Source organism: Mus caroli, chromosome 3 (genome assembly GCF_900094665.2).
Source record: "Mus caroli chromosome 3, CAROLI_EIJ_v1.1, whole genome shotgun sequence".
In the NCBI taxonomy this organism is placed as follows: Eukaryota; Metazoa; Chordata; class Mammalia; order Rodentia; family Muridae; genus Mus; species Mus caroli.
The window spans coordinates 51,371,166-51,378,305 of record NC_034572.1 but is presented as its reverse complement, the minus strand read 5'-3'; positions in this window follow the sequence as shown (position 1 = coordinate 51,378,305).

Here is a 7,140-nt window from a genome sequence, read left to right as displayed (position 1 = left end):
AATATTTTCCACAAAAAATTACTAATCAAGCCGTGGTAGCGCACGCCTTTAATCCCAGCACTCGGGAGGCAGAGGCAGGCGGATTTCTGAGTTCGAGGCCAGCCTGGTCTACATAGTGAGTTCCAGGACAGCCAGGTCTATACAGAGAAACCCTGTCTCGAAAAAAAAAAAATCGAAAAAAAAAAAACAACAAAAAACAAACAAACAAACAAACAAACAAAAAAATTACTAATCAAGAAAATGTCCCACAGACTTGCCTACAAGCCAGTCTGATGGAGGCGTTTTCTCAATTCAGGTTCCTCCCTTTCCTGATTATCTTGTGTCAAGCTGACAAAAAATAACCGTCCAGACCAAGCTGCCCTCAGTTACCCCTACCTAGTAAGTGCTGAGATCCCAGGCATGAACTATTCCACATCTGGCAACAAAGCACGTTTTTACATGGTCTTTTCCAAATAGAATTTCTAGCTCCCTGGCCTAGAACAAATGACTTAGTCTCACTTTTATATGCTGATAATAGTGCTATTCTAAAATGTTTTTGTGTTGGTGCTAACGGGTGTCAAACGACAATAAGTTTACTTGGAAAAAAAAATCTAGACTAAAGAAGAAGGTGCTCTTCTGGCCTGTGAAGTGCAAGTCAAGGAATCAGGCATGCATTCCCCCAAATTAATTTAGCCTTCTAAGCCTACTGCCATGAAATAATTTGTGAGAGTCACTTTCATACATATATTCGTGCACCTCAAGGAATCACCAAGGCTCCCCAAGGGATGTTGATAGTTTAAAGTGAATTCATTTCCAGAGCTTAATTCTATATGTATTAGTGCATAAGCCTCCCTTTTGCTGGAGCTAAGTACTCTGGATTGCCTGTTTCTATAACGCTAAATCGTGCAGGCCTGAGGGAGCGTCTTAGGCAGACTTTTGTTAAGTCTGAAGCTTGCATTAATGAAGTGTCTTGGGATATGCTGAGACCCTTGAATTCAAAGTAACTGAAGTGGTCCAGGTTTTTGGTGTATGTTGCTTATTCTATATAACTAAAATGCATTGAGAATACCATTTTTTTCAAGCTATGTGAAAGAAAACTCAAGAGTAAAAAAATACCATTCTTTCCAATTTGGTGTTCTTGGTTTGACAAGGTAGTTAGGACTCATTCAGATCAAGTTATAAGTCCATTGTGATAAGCCTCCACCAGACTTCATCAGTGATTAATATGTTTTACTCCCGTTCATTAAAACAGCCTTCAAACTTACAATGAAAAGAACATTAGCTGTTGACTTAATAATGTGTAAAATGATATGTGGTTTCTCAAAATCCTCTTAGGAGGCAGGTGAATTACAATGTTTATATCTGTTTCTCCTGTAGGGCTAGTGTCTGGAGCACTATCTTGGGGTAACATTAAAGTAGGTATATATATATATATATATATATATATATATATATATATATATATACAACCTAGAACCCCAAGCACAGCAGCTATTTAACAATGCCTGATTCTTTCCTTCCGCTCTCTTTCTCTGACTGACTGTCTGATCAATGGCTTCATGCTTTCTATATGCTCCAAAATGTGCTCTCAGGAAGTTTGGTGGGCTCATTTGCACTAAGAAATTACCTTACCTTGGGTTCCTGCTCATATGTCCCCAGCCCTTGCATTCTCTCACTGGAGAGAATAAAAGCCAGGAGAACTATAGCAGGGTTCTTCCCTGCTCTCCCAGGGCCACCGAGAAAGGTCCCTTGTTTGTGTGGCATTCCTTTTCAGGGGACTGTTTGCTCTGCCCAGTGAGTGCTTCTTGGGTGCTAACTAAAGAGTACATCAGGAGTACAATATGCCCATGGCTCTGACAGAGCACCGGAGCTAAGGCTGACAGTGGCATGCAGGTCTCAGAAGCACATTTCCTCTGGAAAAAAAAAAATCACACAAGTAGGGGGAGGTACCCTACTGGAACACTGTGTCTTCTCCTGGCACCACCCACACCCAGCCAGCTTGTGGCTTTTAGGGCTGTTTTACTTTTTTCAGACTTTTGAATAATTGGGAAGTGCTAACTTGATGAGTTTTCTCCAAGCTTGAAGCTGAATTCAGCAAAATATTTAGCAGAGCAACAGAAAGCCTACCTACTACATGTTAGGAAATTTCAGAAAGAAAAGCATCCTTCAACCAGCTCATGTCTAATACAGCCTAGTGTTCCTTCCTTGGAAAGCGTTGATGCTTCCAAAGAGAAGTGCCAGTGATGGAGACTGCTCTCAAGTGATTACCCCAAATCTATAGTCCTAGGAATGCCAGGCATATTAGTCATATATAGCTATATAATTATACTAGTCTAATTATATATTCGTATTTGTGTGTGTGTGTGTGTGTGTGTAATATTGACATTAAAATGACTTCAGGCTGTGGTCCATTGGTTGTCTTTGGATGAACAACGATCATTAGTTGTTCAGGCATGAGGCTAGATGTCTCAGTTGGTCTTCAATATAAGCTGGACTCCCACATAAATAGGCTTTAATGCCAGTGAAGAAATGGACTTGCCAGCAAATGAACAAGCAGGCAAAGAAAGAGAACTTCCTTCTATGCCCTTTATAGAGGCTGCCAGCAGAAGGTGTGGCACAGACTAAAGGATCTTCCTACCTCAGAAGGTCTGGATTAAACATGATCTCATTAAGAAATTAATATCCACTTCAAATAATCTAATCCCTTCTAGGCTGTCTTGGTTAAGGTCACTGTCTCTGTGATAACAAACAAAGATCAAAACAACTTGGGAGGGAAGGGTATTTGCAGTCCACATCACTGTTCATCATCAAAGGGAGTCAGGACAAAAATTCAGACAGAGCAAAAACTTAGAGATGGAAATTGATGCAGAGGCCATGGATGTGGAATGAGATGGTCCCCCCCCCCCATCAATTTCTAATTAAGAAAATGACCTATAGCAGGATCTTAGGAGGGCTTTCTCCTAATTAAGGCTACCTCCTTTCAGATGACTCTAACCTGTGTCAAGTGAAGGTAAAACTAGACAGGATAACTGACCTCTTGTCAACTCGACACAAACCCAATACTTTTAAGCCATAACCTTTCCTTTCTTGATCTTCCTCGGGATCACACATTAATACCAACATCCCAATAAAACCATTCCAAATTTAAGTCCCACCATTTTTAAAAAATTCAATCTCTTTAAATTTTCCAATCTCCTTTAAAATCCAAAGTCTTTTAAAATTCAAAGTCTCTCAACTGTGAGCTGCTGTTGGCCAGAGACCAGACTAGATTCTAAGACTTTTAGCTATAGAACCCGCCTTCATGGGCACATGCACTTTGTAAAGAATTAACTCACTAGTCACACCTTTAGTGTACCTTATTGTGCACCTAAAAGCGAAATGATAGTTGCTTGGAAACTCTTCTCTAAATTGTACTGTTTTAAATATGCTGACAATTAACCACCCAGTATCAGACTCCCCAAGTCTGATCCAGGTTGACAAAGTTGATCTGAACTGACTCCTCCTCCTCCTCCCCCTCCTCTTCCTTCTTCTCCTCCTCCTCCCCTCCCCCTCACCACCCTCCTTCTCCTCCTGCTTCTGCTCCTCCTCTTCCTCCTCCTCATCACCCCCTCCTCCTCCCCTTCCCCTCCCCTTCTTTCTCCCCCCTCTCCTCCGCCTCACCACCCTTCTTCTCCTCATCATCATCAGCAGCAGCACCCTCCTTCTCCTTTTCCTCCTCCTCCTCCCCCTCCTCCTCCTTCTCCTCCCCCCCTTCCTCCTCCTCCTCCTCATCATCATCATCATCACCCTCCTTCTCCTTCTCCTCCTCCTTTTGAAAATGTTAGCATTTAATTAACCTCCAGAGTGGCTTTAAACCACCAGAACACAGGCACCTGCAACATCCTTAAACTTCCCTTCAGTGAAGAATTTGGCCTTCACAATGACAGGCTTTGGGAAAGTAACCTGGATATTTGTCAAAGTTGATCCTGTGGTAATGCATGCCTCCTGCATTCCCTCGGCCTCCTGGGTGCTTGGAGTGCTTACAGATGTGGCCGTGGCCGTGGCCGTGGCTCACGTGGCTCACGTGGCCCTGGAGTTTCTAGGTCTCCCTCAATCTGGATGGCATGGCAGTGGCAGAAAGGAAAGAAGGAGGGGCTCATGAAGAAAGTTTCATTCTCACCTCTTGTGGTTCACTTCCCTGCCTGGACACCTACAGGAACCTGCAGGCAGAGACTAGGGAGGGAGAGGTGCTGCTTACTGGCTTGCTTCTCATGGCTTGCTCAGCCATGAGCCCAAGACCACCATCCCAGGAATGATACTACCCATATGGTTTGGGCCTTCTCCTACATCAATTACTATTTAAGAAAATGCCCTACTGCTGGATCTTACAGAGACATTTTCTCAATTGAGGTTTCTTCCTTTCAGATGACTCTAGTTGTGTCAAGCTGACTTAAGCCATTATGATTCTGACAGGCTTTGTCCCTTCACCTCTTCCTCCAGTGTATCAGGTAAGACTGTTGTCTTAATCAGGATTTGTATTCCTTCACAAAACATCTCGACCAAGAAGCAAGTTGGGGAGGAAAAGGTTTATTCAACTTACACTTCCACATTGCTGTTTATCATCAAAGGAAGTAAGGACAGGAACTCACACAGGGCAGGAACTTGGAAGCAGGAGCTGATGCAGAGGTCATGGAGGGGTGCTTCTTACTGGATTGCTTCCCCTGGCCTGCTTAGCTTGCTTTCTTATAGAACCCAGGACTACCAGTCCAGGGATGGCACCACCCACAATGGGCTGGGTCCTTGCCCATTGATCACTAATTGAGAAAATGCCTTACAGCTGGATCTCATGGAGGCCATTGTAGGGTTAAATGGGGTCCCATTTCTACACCACCACAAGGCTCCAGCCCCTCAAGGAGGCAGGACTCAGGAGTCTTGACTGTGCTTACCCCCTGCTAGTGCCAGGCTGGTGTCAGGCTATGGGGAAGCCACGGGACCCGGCTCCTGGGGTGGGTGAATGCAGCCCTGGAGCTAGCTCAAGGGTTCTGGGGTCTGCAGGGAGGCCAGGGCCATCTGGTTCTCAGGCTCTTGGGCATCCAGGCATTGCTGGATGCTGCAGAAGAGCTGAGAATGGAGTGGGGGCCTGCAGGCTGCATCTAGCCTGGGGCCAAAGGGAGGATCAGGGAGAGCTCCAGCTGTGTCCCACAGGGACAGAGTCTTTGGCTTGCCAGCAGCTGGCTTGGCTTGGTGGTCGTGGCTGGGGGCACAGAGAGACCTTCCACAGGAGATTAGACAGCTGGCTCTTTAGACGAAAGCCTTCTCCATTGCTCCCAATGAAAAGAGGCAGTCCATGGGTTTTAAGGCATTTATTGTCTTGGTGGAAAGTGGATGAGTGAAACCATACCTCACCTCTCACCTCGCCTCACCTCGCGGGCCTGCGGTTAAATACCTTATGCAGGGAGGAGTGTCTGGGAAGGATAGCTTAACTGGCTAAGCCTCCAGGCCTTTAGGAACCACATTAAAACGGAGATCTGTCTTGAGGCTACTTGACCACAGGTCACATCCTCTACCTGTGGAGGGGCTTGGAGCATTTCCCTTATGTGACTGATGGCCACAAATCTATGGAGAGCTATGGCCTTGTGCCGGGAGCCTTAGTGTCCAGGAACCAGGCGAAACCCCTGCCATTCCTCAGGGTTACTGGGGTTTCCAGCCTGTGCTCCACCAGGAACCAGGCTGCCCTTCACAGTCCTACAGGCCATTTCCTCAAGGGAGACTCCTTTCTCTGTGATAACTCCAGCTTGTGTCAAGTTGACACACAAAACCAGCCAGTGCAACGATGATCAAGAAATTCCATTGAAATAAACTCACATAGCAATAAAATTTATGGAAACTCTAAACCTTGGTTTATATATTTGAAATCTGCTGCCATTTTTATGTGGAACTGGAGGATTCACTCAGGAACTTGGGTGATACTACAGAAATTCTTGGGCTTGCCTAGTTACAACATAAGCTCCACCATTAGGCTGCACATGATGGGCAACAGCAACCCACCTGGTCCACCCTGTTCATGTGTCCCCATGTCTTTAGCAGTTACAGGCCTCATGCTCCATTGCCCAGGGAAAGTCTTGTCAAGCAGAAAAGGGATAGTCTCTTTCCTGAAAGTTTTATCTTGTGTCTGGTTTCTTAACATTCCTATGAACTAATCTCAGAGCTCAGTCAGTCAGGCTAAACTAATCCGTGTCTTGAGAACAGAGTAGAGCTCACCCAAATCATGAGGCTGACCTCCCCCTCTACCTGAAACTAAGTTCTTGCTAAACTCTGGCAACAAGTTATATTGACTGATCTTCTGACCTCTTGACTTTCACCTTGACATGATCTTTAAAACAGAGCCCTATCTTCTACATACTTTTCTGGACCCAGAACAGATCCAGGGTCCCAGACTAATACCTCATTGTTTTGGAACTGAGTTTCAGAATGGGTATCCATCAGTCCTTTTCTTCCTTCTGCTGTAGAGCTTTCCTCTTTAACCAAGTCAGTGATTGTTAATACCAAGTGCTCATGGGAGTGACCAGTCCACAGCCTCGGATACTCTGAGAGCTTGAAATGAGCATAAATCATCAGTCTATTTTAGCCTGTAGGCTTCTTCCAGCGAGCTTCCTTGCTCTAAGCACCGGATCAATGGTGAAGGAAAACGAGGATAAACATTATTCTTTTGTCTCACTAAGCTCCCCTCCATGAAACCAGTTGTCCACACTGCTCTCAGACAGCTCAATTAGTGATTATCTAGGTTACACCAGGGCTCAGCCCATCAAGTACAGCAAAGGGGTGTTTTGGTGTAAGTTTCTCTGGAGACTTATGTGCACTCATTTCCTTCCTGGTAGGCATCGAGATTCTGAAACCTCCCTCCCCTTGAGCCCCATAGCCTCTCACATGTGCCAATGTGGTAAACCCTACTCCTGACCCAATTTTACCTTCATTCCTTTGGGACACTAAGACTCAGCATGCATGATGAGTCCATAGCTTAAGTGTCTCTCACCCTTTGGTAACCAGAGAACAGCTGGTTTTATTTGTGCCATCTCTGAATACCACATGACTGATTTGTCACCAGAGTGACAATGACTGCTTTGCATACCAACTTTGAAACTATCCTCTTTCCTGGCCCCGGTCAATGGAAATCAAATCTAA